Raw genomic sequence first — 27783 nt, 5'->3', positions numbered from 1 at the left:
TTGGAGTGGTGTGGGGTGGAATGGATTATAGTGGAATGGAGTGGAAAGGAATGGGATGGAGTGGAATGAAGTGGAGTGCAGTGGAGTGGAACGGAGTTGAATGGCCTAGAATTGAGTGGACAGCAGTGGAATGTAGTGGAATGCAATGGAGTCCATTGTAATAGAATATAATACAATGGAAAGTTGACATGTAGTGTGAGCTGAGATTGTGCCACTGCACTCCAGACTGGGTGACACGTTATAACCTGTGGATAGAAAGGAATGGAATGCAATAGAGTGAAATGGAATGGAGTGGAATGGAATTGAATGGAATGGAGTGGAGTGGAGTGGAGTGGAGTCGAATGGAGACGAATGGAATGGGACGGAGTGGAATGGAACGGAGTGGAGTGGAGTATCGTGGAGTGAAATAGAATGGAATGCAATGGGTTGGAATGGAATGCAATGGACTGCTGAAAGGAAATGTGAGCTGTTATTGTTCCACTGCACTCCAGCCTTTGTGACGGAATGAAATCCTGTGGAAAAAAAGGAACGGAATGGAATGGAATGGAATGGAATGGAATGGAATGGAGAGGAGTGTAGTGGAGGAGAGTGAAATAGAGTGGAGTGTCATGGAGGAGAGTGGAATGGAGTGGAATGGAATGGAGAGGAAAGGAACGGAGTGGAGTGGAATGGAACGGAGTGGAGTGGAATGGAATCCAATGGAATGAAGTGGAATTGAATCGAATGGAATGAAGAAATATGTGCAGTGATTTGGCCACTGCGCTGGAGCCTGCGTGAGAGAGGGAGATCCTGTCGATAAAACAGAGTGGAATGGAAGGGATTGGAATGGAATGGAATGGAACGTATTGGAGTGGAGTGGAGTGGAATTGAGTGGAGTGGAGTGCACTGGAATGGAATGGAATGCAATGGAATGTAATGGAATGATGAAATGATATGTGAGCTGAGATTGTGCCACTGCACTCCACGCTGGGTGACAGAGTGAGATACTCTTGAAAGAAAGAAATGGAATGGAAAGAATTTTTAATTGGGTGGATTCGAGTGGACTGAAGTAGAGTGCAGTGGAATGGAGAGGAATGGAATGGAATGGAATCGGATGTAAAGGAATGGAATGATGTGGAGTGGAGTGGTGAGGAGTGTAGTGCTGTGGAATGGAGCAGAAAGTAATGGGATGGTGTGGAGTGGAGTGCAGTGCAGTGGAGTGGAGAGGAGTGCAATGGCGTGAAATGGAATCGGATGTAAAGGAACGTACTGGAGTGGAGTGGAGTGGAAAGGAGTGGAATGGAATGGAATTGAATGTAATGGAAAGCAAAGGAATGGAATGGGATGCAAATTAATTTAATGCAATAGAATGCAGTTCAATAGAAAGTTGACATGTAATGTGAGCTGAGATTGTGCCTAAGCTCTCCAGGCTGTTTGACACAGTGATATCGTGTCGAAAGAATGGAATGGAATGCAGTGTTGTGAAATGGAGTGGAATGTAGTGGACAGGAGTAGAATGGAGTGGAGTGAAGAGGAACAGAGTGGAATGGAACGGGATGCAGTGGAATGGAATGCAGTGGAGTGGAGTGAAATAGAAAGAAATGGAATGGGATGGAATGGAATGCAATGGAATGGAGAACAGAAATGTGAGCTGAGATTGTGTGACTACACTCCAGCCTTAGTGACCGAGAGAGATTCTGTGGAAGGAAAGAACTGATTTCAAAGGAGTGGAATGGAAGGGAATGTAGTACCGTGGAGTAGAGTGGAATGGAGTGAAACAGAATAGAATGGAGTGGAATGCAATGGAATGGAATGGAATGGAGTGGAGTGGAATAGAGAGGAGTGCACTGCAATGGAGTGGAGTGGAGTGGAAGGGAGTGGAATGCAATGGAATGTAGTGGAGTGCAGTGGAGTGGAATGGAATGGAGTGGACAGGAGTGGAAGGAGTAGAGTGGACTGGAATGGAATAGAATGGAACAGAATGCAGTGGAGTGGAGGGGAGTGGAGGTGAGTGGAGTGGCATGGAGTGGAAAGGAATGGAATTTAGTGAAATGGAATCCAATGGATTGGAATGGAGTGGAGTAGAGTGTAGTGGAATGGAGAGGATTCGAATGGAATGGAAGGGAATGCAACGGAATGCAGTGGTGTGGATTGGAATGCAGTGAAAAGGAGTACTATGGAATCTAAAGGAGTGGAGTGGAGTCTAGTGGAGTGGAATGGAATGGCACCAAATGGAATGGAATGGCACGGAATGGACTGGAGTAGAGTAGAGTGGGAAGGAAGGGAGATGAGTGGAATGGAGAGGAATGGAATGGAGTGGAGTGGATTGGATTGGAATGAACTGGAATGGAGAGGAATGGAATGAAGTGGAACTTAATGGACTGCAATGGAATTGAATGGAGTGAAATGGAGAGGAGTGGAGTGGAGAGGAATGGAGTGGAAATGAATGGAATGGAGTGGAATGGAAGAGAATGGAGACAAGGGGATAGGAATTGAATGAAGCAGATTGGAGTGGAGTGGAGTGGAGTGGCATGGAATGGAATGAAGTGGAAGGGAATGCAATGGAGTGGAATGTAATGGAATAAAATGGAATGGAGTGGAATGGAGAGGAATGGAGTGGAGTGGAGTGGAATGGAGGGGAGTAAGAGGAAGAGAATGGAATGGAATCGAAAGGAGGGAAGTGCAATTGTGTGGAGAGGAGTGGAGATGAAAGGAGTGGAGTGATGTGGAGTCGAGAGGAATGGAGTGGAATGGAATGGAATGGAGTTAAGTGGAGTGGAATGGAGTGGAAGGTAACGGAGTGGAATGAAAAGGAGTGGATTGGAATGGAGTGGAATGGAATGGAGTGGAATGGAGTGGAGTAGAATGGAGTGGGTTGCAGAGGAGCGGAATGGAGTGGAATGGAAGGGAACGGAAAGGAATGTAGTGGAAAGGAATGGAATTTAGTGGATTGAAATTGAATGGAAAGGATTGGAGTGCAGTGGACTGGAGGGGAGTGGAATTAAATGGACTATAGTGCAGTGGAATGGAGTGGACTGGAGTGGAGATGAGTGGAGTGGACTGAAATGGAATGGAATGGAGTGGAGTGGAATGGTGTGGAGTGGGGTGGAAAGGAATGGAACAGAATGGAACGGAGAGGAATGGAGTGGCATGTAGTGGAGTGGAGTGAAGTGGAAAGGAATGGAATTGAATGGAATTGAATGGAGTGGAGTGGAGTGCAATAGAATGGAGTGGAGTGGAGTGGAATGCAGTGGGGTAGATTGTAGCGGAATGGAGTGTAATGGAATGGAATGGAATGGCATGGAATGGAATGGAACGGAAGCGGAGATTGTGCGACTGTGCCCCAGGCTATGTGACAGAGTGAGATAACATTGAAAGAAAGGAATGGAATGGAATGGAATGGAGTGGACTGCATGGGAACAGAGTGGAGTGAAGTGGAGTGGCCTGGAATGGAGAGAACTGGAATGAGATGGAATGGAATGGATTGAAATGGAGCGGAGTGAGGTGGAGCGGAATACAGTGCAATGGAGATGAATGCAAGGGGATGGCGTGAAATGGAGTGGAGTGGAATGCAGTTAAGTGTAGAGGAGTGTAAAGCAGTGGAATGCAATTGGCTGTAACGCAATGTAGTGGAGTGGACTGGAGTAGAATGGAAGGAAATGGAACGGAGCAGAGCCTAGCAGAGCTGAATGGAGTGGAACGGAAAGAAATGGAACAGAACAGAACGGGAGCTGAGACTGTGCCACTGCACTCCATGCTGAGTGACAGAGTGAGATACTCTCGAAAGAAAGGAAAAGAATGCAATGGAGTACAACAGAACGGAATGGAATTGAATGGAATGGAATGGAATAGAATGGAGTAGAATGGAATGGAATGGAGTGGATTGGAGGGAAGTGGAGTGGAGTGGAATGGAATGGAGAGAAATGGAATGGGATGGAATGGAATGGAATGAACCGGAGTTGATTGAGGTGGAGAGGATAGCAGTGGAATGGAGCGGAATGGAATGAGAAGGAGTGGAATTGAGAGGAGAGCATTGCAGCAAAGTGGAGGAGTGGAATGGAGTGGAATGGATTTGGATGTAATGGAATGTAGTGCAGTGGAGTAGAGTTGAGTGGAACGGAGGAGAATAGAATAGAATTGAAAGTAATGGAATGGAAAGCAGTGGAAGGGAATGGAATGCAAAGAATGGAGTGGAGTGGAAAGGAGTAGAATGGAATGGAGTGGAACGGAATGGAATGGAATAGAATGGAATGGATTGGAGTGGGAAAGATTGGAGTGCAGTGGAATGGAGTGGAATAGAATGGAGTGGAGTGGAGTGGAGGGAAGAGGAATGGAGTAGAATGGAATGGAATGGAAAGGAATGGAATGGAATGGAGTGGGTTGGAAACGGAGTGGAGTGGAGTAGAATGGATAGGAATGGAATGGAATGGAGTGACGTGGAATAGTTTGGAAAGGAATGGCATGGAATGGAGTTGAGTGGAATGGAGGGGAATGGAATGGAATGGAATTGAGTGGAATGGAGTGGAATGGAGTGGAGTGGAGAGGAATGGAATGGAGTGGAAAGGTGTGAAAGGAGTGGAATGGAGTGGAGTGGAATGCAATGGAGTAGATTGGAATGAAGTGGAAAGGAATGGAATGGAGAGAAATAGAGTAGAATGGAGTGGATTGGAATGGAGGGGAGCAGAGTGGAGTTAACAGCAGTGGATTGGAATACAGTGGATGGAGTAGAGTGGAAGGGAGTGTAATTATATGGAATGGAATGGATTGGATTGGAGTGGAAGGGAGTGGAGTGGAGTTGAAAGTAGAGGAATCGAAAGAAGTGGAAAGGAGTGGAGTAGAGTGGATTAGAGTGGATTGGAATGGAATGGAGTGGAGTGGAATGGTGTGGAAACGAATGGAAGGGAGGGGAGTGGAATGGAACGAAATGGAATGGAATGTAGTGGAATGGAGAGGAGTGGAGTGGACTGTAGTGGAATGTAATCCAATGGAGTGTACTGGAGTGGAAAGTATTTGAGAGGAGGGTAATGGACAGGAATTGAGTGGAGTGGAGTGGAGTGAAATACATCGGAATGGCATGGAATTGAATGGAATGGAGGGGAGTGGAATGCAGTGGAGTGGAGTCGATTGGAGTGGTGAGGAATAGAACGGAGTGGCATGGAATGGAGCACAGTGGAATGCAATGGAGTGGAGTGGATTGGAAAGGGGTGGAGTGGAGTGACGATGGGTGAAGTGGAATGGAATGGAGTGGAGTGCAGAGGAGTCTCATGGAATGGAATGGAATGGAACGCAATGGAAGCTGAGATTGTACCACTGCGCTCCAGGATGGGTGACACAGAGTGATACTCTCGAAAGAAAGAATGGAATGGAATGCAGCGGAATGGAATGGAATGCAATGGGGTGCATTGGAGTGGAGTGGAGTGAAGTGAAGTGGATTGGAGTGGAATGGAGAGGAATGGAACGGAATGGAATGGAATGAAGTGGACTGGAGTGGGGTGGAGTTGAGTGCAATGGAATGGAGCGAAATGGAATCAGATGCAGTGAAATGGAGTAGAGAGGAGTGCAGTAGAGTGGAAAGGAGTGCAATGGAGTGGAATGGAATCGGAAGTAATGGAAAGTAGTGGAGTGGATGGAACGGAAAGGAAAGGAGCGGAGCGGAGTGGAATGGAACGGAGCGGGAGGTGGGATGGGGCCACTGCACTCCAGGCTGGCTGACTGAGTGAGATATTCTCGAAATAAAGGAATGGAATGGAATGCCGTAGAATGGAATGGAACGGAGTGGAGTGGAGTGGAATGGAGTGAGTTGGAGCAGAGTGGAATGAAGAATGCAATGGGATGGAAGGGAATTGAATGAAATGCAGTGGAGTGCAGTGGAGTGCATTGCAGTGGAATGGAGCGGAATGGAATGGAAAGGAGTGGAATGGACAGGAGTGGAGTGCACTGGAGAGGAGAGGATAGGAATGCAGTGGAATGGAATTGGATGTAATGGAACGTAAAGGAGTGGAGTGGAATGGAGTGGGCCAGAGTGGAATGGAATGGAATGCAATGGAAAGGAGTGGAGTGGAATAGAATGGAATGGAATGGAATAGAACGGAGTGGATTGAAATGGAGTGGAGTGGCGTGAAATGGAGTGGAATGGAATGGAGTGGAGTGGAGTGGAATGTGATAGAATGGAGAGGAGGGGAATGGAGCAGAATGGAATGGAGTGCAGCGGAATGGAGTGGAGTGGAATGGAATCAAATGGAGTGGAATGGAACAGAGTGGAATGGGATGGAGTGCAATAGACTAGAATTGAGTGTAGTGTAGTGGAATTTAGTGGAATGGACTGGAATGGAGTGGAATGGAATGGAATTGAGAGGAATGGAATGGAATGGAATGGAATTGAGAGGAATGGAATGGAATGGAATGGAATGGAATGGAATGGAATGGAATGGAATGGAATGGAATGGAATGGAATGGAAAGGAATAGAATTGAATGCAACGGAATTAAAAGAATGCAATGGAATGCAATGGAATAGAATGCAATGGAATGTATAGTTGACATGTAATATGACCTGAGATTGTGACACTGCACTCCAGCCAGGGTGACATAGTGATATCCTGTCGTAAGAAGTGAATGGAATACAATGGAGTGAAATGGAATGGAATGAAATGGAATGGAGTGGAGTGGAAGGGAATGGAGTGGCATGGAAGCGAATGCAGTGGAGTGGAGCGGGGTGGAGTGGAATGAAATGGAATGCATGGACTGTAATGGCATGGAGTGGAAAGAAGTAGAGTGGAATGGAGTGGAATGGAATGGACTGGCACAGAATGGAGTGGAATTGAATGCAATGGAGTGGATTGGAAAGGAATGGAAAGGAGTAGAGTGGAGTAGAGTGGTGTGGAGTGGAGTGGAATGGAGCTGAATGTACTTCAATGGAGTACAATGGAATGGAACGGAGTGTAATGGAATGGAATGATATGAGGTGGATTGGAGTGGAATGTAGTGGAGTGGAATGGAATGGAATAGAATGGAATGGAGTAGAGTGTAATGGAATGCAGTGGCGATAAGTGGAGTGGAATGGAATGCATTGGAGTAGAGTGGAGTGGAATGGAATGGAATGGAGTGGAGTGGAGGGGAGTGGAGTGGAATGGAATTGAGAGAAGTGGAGTGCAGTTGAATGGAATATCGTGGTGTGGAGTGGAGTGGAAGTGAATGGAGTGAATAGGAGTGCAATGGAGTGGAAGGTAACGGAGTGGAATGGAGTTGAATGGAGTGGAATGGAGTCGAATGGAGTGGAATGGAGTACAGTGGATTAGAGGGGAATGGTGTCGAGCGGACTGGAATGGAATGGAATGGAGTGGAATGGAATTGAATCAAATGGAATGGAGTGGAGTGGAATGGAGTGGAGTGGAGTGGAGTGGAATTAAATGAAATGGAAGGGAGTGGAGGGAAACGCAGTTGATTGGAGTGGAGTGGAGTGGAAAGGAATGGAAAGGAGTGTGATGGAGTCCTATGGATTGGAGTGGAATGGAGTGCAATGTAATGAAGTGGAAAGGAGTGGAACGGAGTGAAATTGAATTTAGTGGACTGGAGTGGAATGGAGTTAAATGGAATGGAGTGGAATGGAATGGAATGGAGTGGAGTGGAAAGGAATAGAATGGAATGGAATGGAATAGAATGGAATGGAGTGGAGTGGAGAGGAGTGGAATGGATTGGAGTGTAGTGGAATGGAATGGAATTGAGTGGAGCGGAGATGAAAGGAATGGAATGGAGTGGAGTGGAATGGCGTGGAATGGAGTGGAATGGAATGGATAGTAGTGGAGTGGAGTGGAGTGGATTGGAGTGTAGTGGAAGGGAATGGAGTGCAGTGTAATGGACTGGAATGGAGCAGAGCAGAATGGAGTGGACTGGAGTGGAGTGGAATGGAATGGGATGGAATGGAATGGGAGCTGAGATTTTACCAATGTGCTCTAGACAGGGTGACTGAGTGTCATACTCTCAAAAGAAAGGAATGGAATGGAACGCAGTGGAATGGAATGGAACAGAGTGGATATTAGTGGAGTGGAATGTGGAGGAATGGAATGAAATGGAACGTAATGGCATGAATTGGAGTGGTGTGGGGTGGAATGGATTATAGTGGAATGGAGTGGAAAGGAATGGGATGGAGTGGAATGAAGTGGAGTGCAGTGGAGTGGAACGGAGTTGAATGGCCTAGAATTGAGTGGACAGCAGTGGAATGTAGTGGAATGCAATGGAGTCCATTGTAATAGAATATAATACAATGGAAAGTTGACATGTAGTGTGAGCTGAGATTGTGCCACTGCACTCCAGACTGGGTGACACGTTATAACCTGTGGATAGAAAGGAATGGAATGCAATAGAGTGAAATGGAATGGAGTGGAATGGAATTGAATGGAATGGAGTGGAGTGGAGTGGAGTGGAGTCGAATGGAGACGAATGGAATGGGACGGAGTGGAATGGAACGGAGTGGAGTGGAGTATCGTGGAGTGAAATAGAATGGAATGCAATGGGTTGGAATGGAATGCAATGGACTGCTGAAAGGAAATGTGAGCTGTTATTGTTCCACTGCACTCCAGCCTTTGTGACGGAATGAAATCCTGTGGAAAAAAAGGAACGGAATGGAATGGAATGGAATGGAATGGAATGGAATGGAGAGGAGTGTAGTGGAGGAGAGTGAAATAGAGTGGAGTGTCATGGAGGAGAGTGGAATGGAGTGGAATGGAATGGAGAGGAAAGGAACGGAGTGGAGTGGAATGGAACGGAGTGGAGTGGAATGGAATCCAATGGAATGAAGTGGAATTGAATCGAATGGAATGAAGAAATATGTGCAGTGATTTGGCCACTGCGCTGGAGCCTGCGTGAGAGAGGGAGATCCTGTCGATAAAACAGAGTGGAATGGAAGGGATTGGAATGGAATGGAATGGAACGTATTGGAGTGGAGTGGAGTGGAATTGAGTGGAGTGGAGTGCACTGGAATGGAATGGAATGCAATGGAATGTAATGGAATGATGAAATGATATGTGAGCTGAGATTGTGCCACTGCACTCCACGCTGGGTGACAGAGTGAGATACTCTTGAAAGAAAGAAATGGAATGGAAAGAATTTTTAATTGGGTGGATTCGAGTGGACTGAAGTAGAGTGCAGTGGAATGGAGAGGAATGGAATGGAATGGAATCGGATGTAAAGGAATGGAATGATGTGGAGTGGAGTGGTGAGGAGTGTAGTGCTGTGGAATGGAGCAGAAAGTAATGGGATGGTGTGGAGTGGAGTGCAGTGCAGTGGAGTGGAGAGGAGTGCAATGGCGTGAAATGGAATCGGATGTAAAGGAACGTACTGGAGTGGAGTGGAGTGGAAAGGAGTGGAATGGAATGGAATTGAATGTAATGGAAAGCAAAGGAATGGAATGGGATGCAAATTAATTTAATGCAATAGAATGCAGTTCAATAGAAAGTTGACATGTAATGTGAGCTGAGATTGTGCCTAAGCTCTCCAGGCTGTTTGACACAGTGATATCGTGTCGAAAGAATGGAATGGAATGCAGTGTTGTGAAATGGAGTGGAATGTAGTGGACAGGAGTAGAATGGAGTGGAGTGAAGAGGAACAGAGTGGAATGGAACGGGATGCAGTGGAATGGAATGCAGTGGAGTGGAGTGAAATAGAAAGAAATGGAATGGGATGGAATGGAATGCAATGGAATGGAGAACAGAAATGTGAGCTGAGATTGTGTGACTACACTCCAGCCTTAGTGACCGAGAGAGATTCTGTGGAAGGAAAGAACTGATTTCAAAGGAGTGGAATGGAAGGGAATGTAGTACCGTGGAGTAGAGTGGAATGGAGTGAAACAGAATAGAATGGAGTGGAATGCAATGGAATGGAATGGAATGGAGTGGAGTGGAATAGAGAGGAGTGCACTGCAATGGAGTGGAGTGGAGTGGAAGGGAGTGGAATGCAATGGAATGTAGTGGAGTGCAGTGGAGTGGAATGGAATGGAGTGGACAGGAGTGGAAGGAGTAGAGTGGACTGGAATGGAATAGAATGGAACAGAATGCAGTGGAGTGGAGGGGAGTGGAGGTGAGTGGAGTGGCATGGAGTGGAAAGGAATGGAATTTAGTGAAATGGAATCCAATGGATTGGAATGGAGTGGAGTAGATTGTAGTGGAATGGAGAGGATTCGAATGGAATGGAAGGGAATGCAACGGAATGCAGTGGTGTGGATTGGAATGCAGTGAAAAGGAGTACTATGGAATCTAAAGGAGTGGAGTGGAGTCTAGTGGAGTGGAATGGAATGGAACCAAATGGAATGGAATGGCACGGAATGGACTGGAGTAGAGTAGAGTGGGAAGGAAGGGATATGAGTGGAATGGAGAGGAATGGAATGGAGTGGAGTGGATTGGATTGGAATGAACTGGAATGGAGAGGAATGGAATGAAGTGGAAATTAATGGACTGCAATGGAATTGAATGGAGTGAAATGGAGAGGAGTGGAGTGCAGAGGAATGGAGTGGAAATGAATGGAATGGAGTGGAATGGAAGAGAATGGAGACAAGGGGATAGGAATTGAATGAAGCAGATTGGAGTGGAGTGTAGTGGAGTGGCATGGAATTGAATGAAGTGGAAGGGAATGCAATGGAGTGGAATGTAATGGAATAAAATGGAATGGAGTGGAATGGAGAGGAATGGAGTGGAGTGGAGTTTAATGGAGGGGAGTAAGAGGAAGAGAATGGAATGGAATCGAAAGGAGGGAAGTGCAATTGTGTGGAGAGGAGTGGAGATGAAAGGAGTGGAGTGATGTGGAGTCGAGAGGAATGGAGTGGAATGGAATGGAATGGAGTTAAGTGGAGTGGAATGGAGTGGAAGGTAACGGAGTGGAATGAAAAGGAGTGGATTGGAATGGAGTGGAATGGAATGGAGTGGAATGGAGTGGAGTAGAATGGAGTGGGTTGCAGAGGAGTGGAATGGAGTGGAATGGAAGGGAACGGAAAGGAATGTAGTGGAAAGGAATGGAATTTAGTGGATTGAAATTGAATGGAAAGGATTGGATTGCAGTGGACTGGAGGAGAGTGGAATTAAATGGAGTATAGTGCAGTGGAATGGAGTGGACTGGAGTGGAGATGAGTGGAGTGGACTGAAATGGAATGGAATGGAGTGGAGTGGAATGGTGTGGAGTGGGGTGGAAAGGAATGGAACAGAATGGAATGGAGAGGAATGGAGTGGCATGTAGTGGAGTGGAGTGAAGTGGAAAGGAATGGAATTGAATGGAATTGAATGGAGTGGAGTGGAGTGCAATAGAATGGAGTGGAGTGGAGTGGAATGCAGTGGAGTAGATTGTAGCGGAATGGAGTGTAATGGAATGGAATGGAATGGCATGGAATGGAATGGAACGGAAGCGGAGATTGTGCGACTGTGCCCCAGGCTATGTGACAGAGTGAGATAACATTGAAAGAAAGGAATGGAATGGAATGGAATGGAGTGGACTGCATGGGAACAGAGTGGAGTGAAGTGGAGTGGCCTGGAATGGAGAGAACTGGAATGAGATGGAATGGAATGGATTGAAATGGAGCGGAGTGAGGTGGAGCGGAATACAGTGCAATGGAGATGAATGCAAGGGGATGGCGTGAAATGGAGTGGAGTGGAATGCAGTTAAGTGTAGAGGAGTGTAAAGCAGTGGAATGCAATTGGATGTAACGCAATGTAGTGGAGTGGACTGGAGTAGAATGGAAGGAAATGGAACGGAGCAGAGCCTAGCAGAGCTGAATGGAGTGGAACGGAAAGAAATGGAACAGAACAGAACGGGAGCTGAGACTGTGCCACTGCACTCCATGCTGAGTGACAGAGTGAGATACTCTCGAAAGAAAGGAAAAGAATGCAATGGAGTACAACAGAACGGAATGGAATGGAATGGAATGGAATGGAATAGAATGGAGTAGAATGGAATGGAATGGAGTGGATTGGAGGGAAGTGGAGTGGAGTGGAATGGAATGGAGAGAAATGGAATGGGATGGAATGGAATGGAATGAACCGGAGTTGATTGAGGTGGAGAGGATAGCAGTGGAATGGAGCGGAATGGAATGAGAAGGAGTGGAATTGAGAGGAGAGCATTGCAGCAAAGTGGAGGAGTGGAATGGAGTGGAATGGATTTGGATGTAATGGAATGTAGTGCAGTGGAGTAGAGTTGAGTGGAACGGAGGAGAATAGAATAGAATTGAAAGTAATGGAATGGAAAGCAGTGGAAGGGAATGGAATGCAAAGAATGGAGTGGAGTGGAAAGGAGTAGAATGGAATGGAGTGGAACGGAATGGAATGGAATAGAATGGAATGGATTGGAGTGGGAAAGATTGGAGTGCAGTGGAATGGAGTGGAATAGAATGGAGTGGAGTGGAGTGGAGGGAAGAGGAATGGAGTAGAATGGAATGGAATGGAAAGGAATGGAATGGAATGGAGTGGGTTGGAAACGGAGTGGAGTGGAGTAGAATGGATAGGAATGGAATGGAATGGAGTGACGTGGAATAGTTTGGAAAGGAATGGCATGGAATGGAGTTGAGTGGAATGGAGGGGAATGGAATGGAATGGAATTGAGTGGAATGGAGTGGAATGGAGTGGAGTGGAGAGGAATGGAATGGAGTGGAAAGGTCTGAAAGGAGTGGAATGGAGTGGAGTGGAATGCAATGGAGTAGATTGGAATGAAGCGGAAAGGAATGGAATGGAGAGAAATAGAGTAGAATGGAGTGGATTGGAATGGAGGGGAGCAGAGTGGAGTTAACAGCAGTGGATTGGAATACAGTGGATGGAGTAGAGTGGAAGGGAGTGTAATTATATGGAATGGAATGGATTGGATTGGAGTGGAAGGGAGTGGAGTGGAGTTGAAAGTAGAGGAATCGAAAGAAGTGGAAAGGAGTGGAGTAGAGTGGATTAGAGTGGATTGGAATGGAATGGAGTGGAGTGGAATGGTGTGGAAACGAATGGAAGGGAGGGGAGTGGAATGGAACGAAATGGAATGGAATGTAGTGGAATGGAGAGGAGTGGAGTGGACTGTAGTGGAATGTAATCCAATGGAGTGTACTGGAGTGGAAAGTATTTGAGAGGAGGGTAATGGACAGGAATTGAGTGGAGTTGAGTGGAGTGAAATACATCGGAATGGCATGGAATTGAATGGAATGGAGGGGAGTGGAATGCAGTGGAGTGGAGTCGATTGGAGTGGTGAGGAACAGAACGGAGTGGCATGGAATGGAGCACAGTGGAATGCAATGGAGTGGAGTGGATTGGAAAGGGGTGGAGTGGAGTGACGATGGGTGAAGTGGAATGGAATGGAGTGGAGTGCAGAGGAGTCTCATGGAATGGAATGGAATGGAACGCAATGGAAGCTGAGATTGTACCACTGCGCTCCAGGATGGGTGACACAGAGTGATACTCTCGAAAGAAAGAATGGAATGGAATGCAGCGGAATGGAATGGAATGCAATGGGGTGCATTGGAGTGGAGTGGAGTGAAGTGAAGTGGATTGGAGTGGAATGGAGAGGAATGGAACGGAATGGAATGGAATGAAGTGGACTGGAGTGGGGTGGAGTTGAGTGCAATGGAATGGAGCGAAATGGAATCAGATGCAGTGAAATGGAGTAGAGAGGAGTGCAGTAGAGTGGAAAGGAGTGCAATGGAGTGGAATGGAATCGGAAGTAATGGAAAGTAGTGGAGTGGATGGAACGGAAAGGAAAGGAGCGGAGCGGAGTGGAATGGAACGGAGCGGGAGGTGGGATGGGGCCACTGCACTCCAGGCTGGCTGACTGAGTGAGATATTCTCGAAATAAAGGAATGGAATGGAATGCCGTAGAATGGAATGGAACGGAGTGGAGTGGAGTGGAATGGAGTGAGTTGGAGCAGAGTGGAATGAAGAATGCAATGGGATGGAAGGGAATTGAATGAAATGCAGTGGAGTGCAGTGGAGTGCATTGCAGTAGAATGGAGCGGAATGGAATGGAAAGGAGTGGAATGGACAGGAGTGGAGTGCACTGGAGAGGAGAGGATAGGAATGCAGTGGAATGGAATTGGATGTAATGGAACGTAGAGGAGTGGAGTGGAATGGAGTGGGCCAGAGTGGAATGGAATGGAATGCAATGGAAAGGAGTGGAGTGGAATAGAATGGAATGGAATGGAATAGAACGGAGTGGATTGAAATGGAGTGGAGTGGCGTGAAATGGAGTGGAATGGAATGGAGTGGAGTGGAGTGGAATGTGATAGAATGGAGAGGAGGGGAATGGAGCAGAATGGAATGGAGTGCAGCGGAATGGAGTGGAGTGGAATGGAATCAAATGGAGTGGAATGGAACAGAGTGGAATGGGATGGAGTGCAATAGACTAGAATTGAGTGTAGTGTAGTGGAATTTAGTGGAATGGACTGGAATGGAGTGGAATGGAATGGAATTGAGAGGAATGGAATGGAATGGAATGGAATTGAGAGGAATGGAATGGAATGGAATGGAATGGAATGGAATGGAATGGAATGGAAAGGAATAGAATTGAATGCAACGGAATTAAAAGAATGCAATGGAATGCAATGGAATAGAATGCAATGGAATGTATAGTTGACATGTAATATGACCTGAGATTGTGACACTGCACTCCAGCCAGGGTGACATAGTGATATCCTGTCGTAAGAAGTGAATGGAATACAATGGAGTGAAATGGAATGGAATGAAATGGAATGGAGTGGAGTGGAAGGGAATGGAGTGGCATGGAAGCGAATGCAGTGGAGTGGAGCGGGGTGGAGTGGAATGAAATGGAATGCATGGACTGTAATGGCATGGAGTGGAAAGAAGTAGAGTGGAATGGAGTGGAATGGAATGGACTGGCACAGAATGGAGTGGAATTGAATGCAATGGAGTGGATTGGAAAGGAATGGAAAGGAGTAGAGTGGAGTAGAGTGGTGTGGAGTGGAGTGGAATGGAGCTGAATGTACTTCAATGGAGTACAATGGAATGGAACGGAGTGTAATGGAATGGAATGATATGAGGTGGATTGGAGTGGAATGTAGTGGAGTGGAATGGAATGGAATAGAATGGAATGGAGTAGAGTGTAATGGAATGCAGTGGCGATAAGTGGAGTGGAATGGAATGCATTGGAGTAGAGTGGAGTGGAATGGAATGGAATGGAGTGGAGTGGAGGGGAGTGGAGTGGAATGGAATTGAGAGAAGTGGAGTGCAGTTGAATGGAATATCGTGGTGTGGAGTGGAGTGGAAGTGAATGGAGTGAATAGGAGTGGAATGGAGTGGAAGGTAACGGAGTGGAATGGAGTTGAATGGAGTGGAATGGAGTCGAATGGAGTGGAATGGAGTACAGTGGATTAGAGGGGAATGGTGTCGATCGGACTGGAATGGAATGGAATGGAGTGGAATGGAATTGAATCAAATGGAATGGAGTGGAGTGGAATGGAGTGGAGTGGAGTGGAGTGGAATTAAATGAAATGGAAGGGAGTGGAGGGAAACGCAGTTGATTGGAGTGGAGTGGAGTGGAAAGGAATGGAAAGGAGTGTGATGGAGTCCTATGGATTGGAGTGGAATGGAGTGCAATGTAATGAAGTGGAAAGGAGTGGAACGGAGTGAAATTGAATTTAGTGGACTGGAGTGGAATGGAGTTAAATGGAATGGAGTGGAATGGAATGGAATGGAGTGGAGTGGAAAGGAATAGAATGGAATGGAATGGAATAGAATGGAATGGAGTGGAGTGGAGAGGAGTGGAATGGATTGGAGTGTAGTGGAATGGAATGGAATTGAGTGGAGCGGAGAGGAAAGGAATGGAATGGAGTGGAGTGGAATGGCGTGGAATGGAGTGGAATGGAATGGATAGTAGTGGAGTGGAGTGGAGTGGATTGGAGTGTAGTGGAAGGGAATGGAGTGCAGTGTAATGGACTGGAATGGAGCAGAGCAGAATGGAGTGGACTGGAGTGGAGTGGAATGGAATGGGATGGAATGGAATGGGAGCTGAGATTTTACCAATGTGCTCTAGACAGGGTGACTGAGTGTCATACTCTCAAAAGAAAGGAATGGAATGGAACGCAGTGGAATGGAATGGAACAGAGTGGATATTAGTGGAGTGGAATGTGGAGGAATGGAATGAAATGGAACGTAATGGCATGAATTGGAGTGGTGTGGGGTGGAATGGATTATAGTGGAATGGAGTGGAAAGGAATGGGATGGAGTGGAATGAAGTGGAGTGCAGTGGAGTGGAACGGAGTTGAATGGCCTAGAATTGAGTGGACAGTAGTGGAATGTAGTGGAATGCAATGGAGTCCATTGTAATAGAATATAATACAATGGAAAGTTGACATGTAGTGTGAGCTGAGATTGTGCCACTGCACTCCAGACTGGGTGACACGTTATAACCTGTGGATAGAAAGGAATGGAATGCAATAGAGTGAAATGGAATGGAGTGGAATGGAATTGAATGGAATGGAGTGGAGTGGAGTGGAGTGGAGTCGAATGGAGACGAATGGAATGGGACGGAGTGGAATGGAACGGAGTGGAGTGGAGTATCGTGGAGTGAAATAGAATGGAATGCAATGGGTTGGAATGGAATGCAATGGACTGCTGAAAGGAAATGTGAGCTGTTATTGTTCCACTGCACTCCAGCCTTTGTGACGGAATGAAATCCTGTGGAAAAAAAGGAACGGAATGGAATGGAATGGAATGGAATGGAATGGAATGGAATGGAGAGGAGTGTAGTGGAGGAGAGTGAAATAGAGTGGAGTGTCATGGAGGAGAGTGGAATGGAGTGGAATGGAATGGAGAGGAAAGGAACGGAGTGGAGTGGAATGGAACGGAGTGGAGTGGAATGGAATCCAATGGAATGAAGTGGAATTGAATCGAATGGAATGAAGAAATATGTGCAGTGATTTGGCCACTGCGCTGGAGCCTGCGTGAGAGAGGGAGATCCTGTCGATAAAACAGAGTGGAATGGAAGGGATTGGAATGGAATGGAATGGAACGTATTGGAGTGGAGTGGAGTGGAATTGAGTGGAGTGGAGTGCACTGGAATGGAATGGAATGCAATGGAATGTAATGGAATGATGAAATGATATGTGAGCTGAGATTGTGCCACTGCACTCCACGCTGGGTGACAGAGTGAGATACTCTTGAAAGAAAGAAATGGAATGGAAAGAATTTTTAATTGGGTGGATTCGAGTGGACTGAAGTAGAGTGCAGTGGAATGGAGAGGAATGGAATGGAATGGAATCGGATGTAAAGGAATGGAATGATGTGGAGTGGAGTGGTGAGGAGTGTAGTGCTGTGGAATGGAGCAGAAAGTAATGGGATGGTGTGGAGTGGAGTGCAGTGCAGTGGAGTGGAGAGGAGTGCAATGGCGTGAAATGGAATCGGATGTAAAGGAACGTACTGGAGTGGAGTGGAGTGGAAAGGAGTGGAATGGAATGGAATTGAATGTAATGGAAAGCAAAGGAATGGAATGGGATGCAAATTAATTTAATGCAATAGAATGCAGTTCAATAGAAAGTTGACATGTAATGTGAGCTGAGATTGTGCCTAAGCTCTCCAGGCTGTTTGACACAGTGATATCGTGTCGAAAGAATGGAATGGAATGCAGTGTTGTGAAATGGAGTGGAATGTAGTGGACAGGAGTAGAATGGAGTGGAGTGAAGAGGAACAGAGTGGAATGGAACGGGATGCAGTGGAATGGAATGCAGTGGAGTGGAGTGAAATAGAAAGAAATGGAATGGGATGGAATGGAATGCAATGGAATGGAGAACAGAAATGTGAGCTGAGATTGTGTGACTACACTCCAGCCTTAGTGACCGAGAGAGATTCTGTGGAAGGAAAGAACTGATTTCAAAGGAGTGGAATGGAAGGGAATGTAGTACCGTGGAGTAGAGTGGAATGGAGTGAAACAGAATAGAATGGAGTGGAATGCAATGGAATGGAATGGAATGGAGTGGAGTGGAATAGAGAGGAGTGCACTGCAATGGAGTGGAGTGGAGTGGAAGGGAGTGGAATGCAATGGAATGTAGTGGAGTGCAGTGGAGTGGAATGGAATGGAGTGGACAGGAGTGGAAGGAGTAGAGTGGACTGGAATGGAATAGAATGGAACAGAATGCAGTGGAGTGGAGGGGAGTGGAGGTGAGTGGAGTGGCATGGAGTGGAAAGGAATGGAATTTAGTGAAATGGAATCCAATGGATTGGAATGGAGTGGAGTAGATTGTAGTGGAATGGAGAGGATTCGAATGGAATGGAAGGGAATGCAACGGAATGCAGTGGTGTGGATTGGAATGCAGTGAAAAGGAGTACTATGGAATCTAAAGGAGTGGAGTGGAGTCTAGTGGAGTGGAATGGAATGGAACCAAATGGAATGGAATGGCACGGAATGGACTGGAGTAGAGTAGAGTGGGAAGGAAGGGATATGAGTGGAATGGAGAGGAATGGAATGGAGTGGAGTGGATTGGATTGGAATGAACTGGAATGGAGAGGAATGGAATGAAGTGGAAATTAATGGACTGCAATGGAATTGAAAGGAGTGAAATGGAGAGGAGTGGAGTGGAGAGGAATGGAGTGGAAATGAATGGAATGGAGTGGAATGGAAGAGAATGGAGACAAGGGGATAGGAATTGAATGAAGCAGATTGGAGTGGAGTGTAGTGGAGTGGCATGGAATGGAATGAAGTGGAAGGGAATGCAATGGAGTGGAATGTAATGGAATAAAATGGAATGGAGTGGAATGGAGAGGAATGGAGTGGAGTGGAGTTTAATGGAGGGGAGTAAGAGGAAGAGAATGGAATGGAATCGAAAGGAGGGAAGTGCAATTGTGTGGAGAGGAGTGGAGATGAAAGGAGTGGAGTGATGTGGAGTCGAGAGGAATGGAGTGGAATGGAATGGAATGGAGTTAAGTGGAGTGGAATGGAGTGGAAGGTAACGGAGTGGAATGAAAAGGAGTGGATTGGAATGGAGTGGAATGGAATGGAGTGGAATGGAGTGGAGTAGAATGGAGTGGGTTGCAGAGGAGTGGAATGGAGTGGAATGGAAGGGAACGGAAAGGAATGTAGTGGAAAGGAATGGAATTTAGTGGATTGAAATTGAATGGAAAGGATTGGATTGCAGTGGACTGGAGGAGAGTGGAATTAAATGGAGTATAGTGCAGTGGAATGGAGTGGACTGGAGTGGAGATGAGTGGAGTGGACTGAAATGGAATGGAATGGAGTGGAGTGGAATGGTGTGGAGTGGGGTGGAAAGGAATGGAACAGAATGGAATGGAGAGGAATGGAGTGGCATGTAGTGGAGTGGAGTGAAGTGGAAAGGAATGGAATTGAATGGAATTGAATGGAGTGGAGTGGAGTGCAATAGAATGGAGTGGAGTGGAGTGGAATGCAGTGGAGTAGATTGTAGCGGAATGGAGTGTAATGGAATGGAATGGAATGGCATGGAATGGAATGGAACGGAAGCGGAGATTGTGCGACTGTGCCCCAGGCTATGTGACAGAGTGAGATAACATTGAAAGAAAGGAATGGAATGGAATGGAATGGAGTGGACTGCATGGGAACAGAGTGGAGTGAAGTGGAGTGGCCTGGAATGGAGAGAACTGGAATGAGATGGAATGGAATGGATTGAAATGGAGCGGAGTGAGGTGGAGCGGAATACAGTGCAATGGAGATGAATGCAAGGGGATGGCGTGAAATGGAGTGGAGTGGAATGCAGTTAAGTGTAGAGGAGTGTAAAGCAGTGGAATGCAATTGGATGTAACGCAATGTAGTGGAGTGGACTGGAGTAGAATGGAAGGAAATGGAACGGAGCAGAGCCTAGCAGAGCTGAATGGAGTGGAACGGAAACAAATGGAACAGAACAGAACGGAAGCTGAGACTGTGCCACTGCACTCCATGCTGACTGACAGAGTGAGATACTCTCGAAAGAAAGGAAAAGAATGCAATGGAGTACAACAGAACGGAATGGAATTGAATGGAATGGAATGGAATAGAATGGAGTAGAATGGAATGGAATGGAGTGGATTGGAGTGAAGTGGAGTGGAGTGGAATGGAATGGAGAGAAATGGAATGGGATGGAATGGAATGGAATGAACCGGAGTTGATTGAGGTGGAGAGGATAGCAGTGGAATGGAGCGGAATGGAATGAGAAGGAGTGGAATTGAGAGGAGAGCATTGCAGCAAAGTGGAGGAGTGGAATGGAGTGGAATGGATTTGGATGTAATGGAATGTAGTGCAGTGGAGTAGAGTTGAGTGGAACGGAGGAGAATAGAATAGAATTGAAAGTAATGGAATGGAAAGCAGTGGAAGGAATGGAATGCAAAGAATGGAGTGGAGTGGAAAGGAGTAGAATGGAATGGAGTGGAACGGAATGGAATAGAATAGAATGGAATGGATTGGAGTGGGAAAGATTGGAGTGCAGTGGAATGGAGTGGAATAGAATGGAGTGGAGTGGAGTGGAGGGAAGAGGAATGGAGTAGAATGGAATGGAATGGAAAGGAATGGAATGGAATGGAGTGGGTTGGAAACGGAGTGGAGTGGAGTAGAATGGATTGGAATGGAATGGAATGGAGTGACGTGGAATAGTTTGGAAAGGAATGGCATGGAATGGAGTTGAGTGGAATGGAGGGGAATGGAATGGAATGGAATTGAGTGGAATGGAGTGGAATGGAGTGGAGTGGAGAGGAATGGAATGGAGTGGAAAGGTCTGAAAGGAGTGGAATGGAGTGGAGTGGAATGCAATGGAGTAGATTGGAATGAAGTGGAAAGGAATGGAATGGAGAGAAATAGAGTAGAATGGAGTGGATTGGAATGGAGGGGAGCAGAGTGGAGTTAACAGCAGTGGATTGGAATACAGTGGATGGAGTAGAGTGGAAGGGAGTGTAATTATATGGAATGGAATGGATTGGATTGGAGTGGAAGGGAGTGGAGTGGAGTTGAAAGTAGAGGAATCGAAAGAAGTGGAAAGGAGTGGAGTAGAGTGGATTAGAGTGGATTGGAATGGAATGGAGTGGAGTGGAATGGTGTGGAAACGAATGGAAGGGAGGGGAGTGGAATGGAACGAAATGGAATGGAATGTAGTGGAATGGAGAGGAGTGGAGTGGACTGTAGTGGAATGTAATCCAATGGAGTGTACTGGAGTGGAAAGTATTTGAGAGGAGTGTAATGGACAGGAATTGAGTGGAGTGGAGTGGAGTGAAATACATCGGAATGGCATGGAATTGAATGGAATGGAGGGGAGTGGAATGCAGTGGAGTGGAGTCGATTGGAGTGGTGAGGAATAGAACGGAGTGGCATGGAATGGAGCACAGTGGAATGCAATGGAGTGGAGTGGATTGGAAAGGGGTGGAGTGGAGTGACGATGGGTGAAGTGGAATGGAATGGAGTGGAGTGCAGAGGAGTCTCATGGAATGGAATGGAATGGAACGCAATGGAAGCTGAGATTGTACCACTGCGCTCCAGGATGGGTGACACAGAGTGATACTCTCGAAAGAAAGAATGGAATGGAATGCAGCGGAATGGAATGGAATGCAATGGGGTGCATTGGAGTGGAGTGGAGTGAAGTGAAGTGGATTGGAGTGGAATGGAGAGGAATGGAACGGAATGGAATGGAATGAAGTGGACTGGAGTGGGGTGGAGTTGAGTGCAATGGAATGGAGCGAAATGGAATCAGATGCAGTGAAATGGAGTAGAGAGGAGTGCAGTAGAGTGGAAAGGAGTGCAATGGAGTGGAATGGAATCGGAAGTAATGGAAAGTAGTGGAGTGGATGGAACGGAAAGGAAAGGAGCGGAGCGGAGTGGAATGGAACGGAGCGGGAGGTGGGATGGGGCCACTGCACTCCAGGCTGGCTGACTGAGTGAGATATTCTCGAAATAAAGGAATGGAATGGAATGCCGTAGAATGGAATGGAACGGAGTGGAGTGGAGTGGAATGGAGTGAGTTGGAGCAGAGTGGAATGAAGAATGCAATGGGATGGAAGGGAATTGAATGAAATGCAGTGGAGTGCAGTGGAGTGCATTGCAGTGGAATGGAGCGGAATGGAATGGAAAGGAGTGGAATGGACAGGAGTGGAGTGCACTGGAGAGGAGAGGATAGGAATGCAGTGGAATGGAATTGGATGTAATGGAACGTAAAGGTGTGGAGTGGAATGGAGTGGGCCAGAGTGGAATGGAATGGAATGCAATGGAAAGGAGTGGAGTGGAATAGAATGGAATGGAATGGAATAGAACGGAGTGGATTGAAATGGAGTGGAGTGGCGTGAAATGGAGTGGAATGGAATGGAGTGGAGTGGAGTGGAATGTGATAGAATGGAGAGGAGGGGAATGGAGCAGAATGGAATGGAGTGCAGCGGAATGGAGTGGAGTGGAATGGAATCAAATGGAGTGGAATGGAACAGAGTGGAATGGGATGGAGTGCAATAGACTAGAATTGAGTGTAGTGTAGTGGAATTTAGTGGAATGGACTGGAATGGAGTGGAATGGAATGGAATTGAGAGGAATGGAATGGAATGGAATGGAATTGAGAGGAATGGAATGGAATGGAATGGAATGGAATGGAATGGAATGGAATGGAATGGAAAGGAATAGAATTGAATGCAACGGAATTAAAAGAATGCAATGGAATGCAATGGAATAGAATGCAATGGAATGTATAGTTGACATGTAATATGACCTGAGATTGTGACACTGCACTCCAGCCAGGGTGACATAGTGATATCCTGTCGTAAGAAGTGAATGGAATACAATGGAGTGAAATGGAATGGAATGAAATGGAATGGAGTGGAGTGGAAGGGAATGGAGTGGCATGGAAGCGAATGCAGTGGAGTGGAGCGGGGTGGAGTGGAATGAAATGGAATGCATGGACTGTAATGGCATGGAGTGGAAAGAAGTAGAGTGGAATGGAGTGGAATGGAATGGACTGGCACAGAATGGAGTGGAATTGAATGCAATGGAGTGGATTGGAAAGGAATGGAAAGGAGTAGAGTGGAGTAGAGTGGTGTGGAGTGGAGTGGAATGGAGCTGAATGTACTTCAATGGAGTACAATGGAATGGAACGGAGTGTAATGGAATGGAATGATATGAGGTGGATTGGAGTGGAATGTAGTGGAGTGGAATGGAATGGAATAGAATGGAATGGAGTAGAGTGTAATGGAATGCAGTGGCGATAAGTGGAGTGGAATGGAATGCATTGGAGTAGAGTGGAGTGGAATGGAATGGAATGGAGTGGAGTGGAGGGGAGTGGAGTGGAATGGAATTGAGAGAAGTGGAGTGCAGTTGAATGGAATATCGTGGTGTGGAGTGGAGTGGAAGTGAATGGAGTGAATAGGAGTGGAATGGAGTGGAAGGTAACGGAGTGGAATGGAGTTGAATGGAGTGGAATGGAGTCGAATGGAGTGGAATGGAGTACAGTGGATTAGAGGGGAATGGTGTCGATCGGACTGGAATGGAATGGAATGGAGTGGAATGGAATTGAATCAAATGGAATGGAGTGGAGTGGAATGGAGTGGAGTGGAGTGGAGTGGAATTAAATGAAATGGAAGGGAGTGGAGGGAAACGCAGTTGATTGGAGTGGAGTGGAGTGGAAAGGAATGGAAAGGAGTGTGATGGAGTCCTATGGATTGGAGTGGAATGGAGTGCAATGTAATGAAGTGGAAAGGAGTGGAACGGAGTGAAATTGAATTTAGTGGACTGGAGTGGAATGGAGTTAAATGGAATGGAGTGGAATGGAATGGAATGGAGTGGAGTGGAAAGGAATAGAATGGAATGGAATGGAATAGAATGGAATGGAGTGGAGTGGAGAGGAGTGGAATGGATTGGAGTGTAGTGGAATGGAATGGAATTGAGTGGAGCGGAGAGGAAAGGAATGGAATGGAGTGGAGTGGAATGGCGTGGAATGGAGTGGAATGGAATGGATAGTAGTGGAGTGGAGTGGAGTGGATTGGAGTGTAGTGGAAGGGAATGGAGTGCAGTGTAATGGACTGGAATGGAGCAGAGCAGAATGGAGTGGACTGGAGTGGAGTGGAATGGAATGGGATGGAATGGAATGGGAGCTGAGATTTTACCAATGTGCTCTAGACAGGGTGACTGAGTGTCATACTCTCAAAAGAAAGGAATGGAATGGAACGCAGTGGAATGGAATGGAACAGAGTGGATATTAGTGGAGTGGAATGTGGAGGAATGGAATGAAATGGAACGTAATGGCATGAATTGGAGTGGTGTGGGGTGGAATGGATTATAGTGGAATGGAGTGGAAAGGAATGGGATGGAGTGGAATGAAGTGGAGTGCAGTGGAGTGGAACGGAGTTGAATGGCCTAGAATTGAGTGGACAGTAGTGGAATGTAGTGGAATGCAATGGAGTCCATTGTAATAGAATATAATACAATGGAAAGTTGACATGTAGTGTGAGCTGAGATTGTGCCACTGCACTCCAGACTGGGTGACACGTTATAACCTGTGGATAGAAAGGAATGGAATGCAATAGAGTGAAATGGAATGGAGTGGAATGGAATTGAATGGAATGGAGTGGAGTGGAGTGGAGTGGAGTCGAATGGAGACGAATGGAATGGGACGGAGTGGAATGGAACGGAGTGGAGTGGAGTATCGTGGAGTGAAATAGAATGGAATGCAATGGGTTGGAATGGAATGCAATGGACTGCTGAAAGGAAATGTGAGCTGTTATTGTTCCACTGCACTCCAGCCTTTGTGACGGAATGAAATCCTGTGGAAAAAAAGGAACGGAATGGAATGGAATGGAATGGAATGGAATGGAATGGAATGGAGAGGAGTGTAGTGGAGGAGAGTGAAATAGAGTGGAGTGTCATGGAGGAGAGTGGAATGGAGTGGAATGGAATGGAGAGGAAAGGAACGGAGTGGAGTGGAATGGAACGGAGTGGAGTGGAATGGAATCCAATGGAATGAAGTGGAATTGAATCGAATGGAATGAAGAAATATGTGCAGTGATTTGGCCACTGCGCTGGAGCCTGCGTGAGAGAGGGAGATCCTGTCGATAAAACAGAGTGGAATGGAAGGGATTGGAATGGAATGGAATGGAACGTATTGGAGTGGAGTGGAGTGGAATTGAGTGGAGTGGAGTGCACTGGAATGGAATGGAATGCAATGGAATGTAATGGAATGATGAAATGATATGTGAGCTGAGATTGTGCCACTGCACTCCACGCTGGGTGACAGAGTGAGATACTCTTGAAAGAAAGAAATGGAATGGAAAGAATTTTTAATTGGGTGGATTCGAGTGGACTGAAGTAGAGTGCAGTGGAATGGAGAGGAATGGAATGGAATGGAATCGGATGTAAAGGAATGGAATGATGTGGAGTGGAGTGGTGAGGAGTGTAGTGCTGTGGAATGGAGCAGAAAGTAATGGGATGGTGTGGAGTGGAGTGCAGTGCAGTGGAGTGGAGAGGAGTGCAATGGCGTGAAATGGAATCGGATGTAAAGGAACGTACTGGAGTGGAGTGGAGTGGAAAGGAGTGGAATGGAATGGAATTGAATGTAATGGAAAGCAAAGGAATGGAATGGGATGCAAATTAATTTAATGCAATAGAATGCAGTTCAATAGAAAGTTGACATGTAATGTGAGCTGAGATTGTGCCTAAGCTCTCCAGGCTGTTTGACACAGTGATATCGTGTCGAAAGAATGGAATGGAATGCAGTGTTGTGAAATGGAGTGGAATGTAGTGGACAGGAGTAGAATGGAGTGGAGTGAAGAGGAACAGAGTGGAATGGAACGGGATGCAGTGGAATGGAATGCAGTGGAGTGGAGTGAAATAGAAAGAAATGGAATGGGATGGAATGGAATGCAATGGAATGGAGAACAGAAATGTGAGCTGAGATTGTGTGACTACACTCCAGCCTTAGTGACCGAGAGAGATTCTGTGGAAGGAAAGAACTGATTTCAAAGGAGTGGAATGGAAGGGAATGTAGTACCGTGGAGTAGAGTGGAATGGAGTGAAACAGAATAGAATGGAGTGGAATGCAATGGAATGGAATGGAATGGAGTGGAGTGGAATAGAGAGGAGTGCACTGCAATGGAGTGGAGTGGAGTGGAAGGGAGTGGAATGCAATGGAATGTAGTGGAGTGCAGTGGAGTGGAATGGAATGGAGTGGACAGGAGTGGAAGGAGTAGAGTGGACTGGAATGGAATAGAATGGAACAGAATGCAGTGGAGTGGAGGGGAGTGGAGGTGAGTGGAGTGGCATGGAGTGGAAAGGAATGGAATTTAGTGAAATGGAATCCAATGGATTGGAATGGAGTGGAGTAGATTGTAGTGGAATGGAGAGGATTCGAATGGAATGGAAGGGAATGCAACGGAATGCAGTGGTGTGGATTGGAATGCAGTGAAAAGGAGTACTATGGAATCTAAAGGAGTGGAGTGGAGTCTAGTGGAGTGGAATGGAATGGAACCAAATGGAATGGAATGGCACGGAATGGACTGGAGTAGAGTAGAGTGGGAAGGAAGGGATATGAGTGGAATGGAGAGGAATGGAATGGAGTGGAGTGGATTGGATTGGAATGAACTGGAATGGAGAGGAATGGAATGAAGTGGAAATTAATGGACTGCAATGGAATTGAAAGGAGTGAAATGGAGAGGAGTGGAGTGGAGAGGAATGGAGTGGAAATGAATGGAATGGAGTGGAATGGAAGAGAATGGAGACAAGGGGATAGGAATTGAATGAAGCAGATTGGAGTGGAGTGTAGTGGAGTGGCATGGAATGGAATGAAGTGGAAGGGAATGCAATGGAGTGGAATGTAATGGAATAAAATGGAATGGAGTGGAATGGAGAGGAATGGAGTGGAGTGGAGTTTAATGGAGGGGAGTAAGAGGAAGAGAATGGAATGGAATCGAAAGGAGGGAAGTGCAATTGTGTGGAGAGGAGTGGAGATGAAAGGAGTGGAGTGATGTGGAGTCGAGAGGAATGGAGTGGAATGGAATGGAATGGAGTTAAGTGGAGTGGAATGGAGTGGAAGGTAACGGAGTGGAATGAAAAGGAGTGGATTGGAATGGAGTGGAATGGAATGGAGTGGAATGGAGTGGAGTAGAATGGAGTGGGTTGCAGAGGAGTGGAATGGAGTGGAATGGAAGGGAACGGAAAGGAATGTAGTGGAAAGGAATGGAATTTAGTGGATTGAAATTGAATGGAAAGGATTGGATTGCAGTGGACTGGAGGAGAGTGGAATTAAATGGAGTATAGTGCAGTGGAATGGAGTGGACTGGAGTGGAGATGAGTGGAGTGGACTGAAATGGAATGGAATGGAGTGGAGTGGAATGGTGTGGAGTGGGGTGGAAAGGAATGGAACAGAATGGAATGGAGAGGAATGGAGTGGCATGTAGTGGAGTGGAGTGAAGTGGAAAGGAATGGAATTGAATGGAATTGAATGGAGTGGAGTGGAGTGCAATAGAATGGAGTGGAGTGGAGTGGAATGCAGTGGAGTAGATTGTAGCGGAATGGAGTGTAATGGAATGGAATGGAATGGCATGGAATGGAATGGAACGGAAGCGGAGATTGTGCGACTGTGCCCCAGGCTATGTGACAGAGTGAGATAACATTGAAAGAAAGGAATGGAATGGAATGGAATGGAGTGGACTGCATGGGAACAGAGTGGAGTGAAGTGGAGTGGCCTGGAATGGAGAGAACTGGAATGAGATGGAATGGAATGGATTGAAATGGAGCGGAGTGAGGTGGAGCGGAATACAGTGCAATGGAGATGAATGCAAGGGGATGGCGTGAAATGGAGTGGAGTGGAATGCAGTTAAGTGTAGAGGAGTGTAAAGCAGTGGAATGCAATTGGATGTAACGCAATGTAGTGGAGTGGACTGGAG

The sequence above is a fragment of the Pongo abelii genome, chromosome Y (assembly GCF_028885655.2).
Source record: "Pongo abelii isolate AG06213 chromosome Y, NHGRI_mPonAbe1-v2.0_pri, whole genome shotgun sequence".
Lineage (NCBI taxonomy): Eukaryota > Metazoa > Chordata > Mammalia > Primates > Hominidae > Pongo > Pongo abelii.
This window is presented reverse-complemented; position numbering follows the sequence as displayed.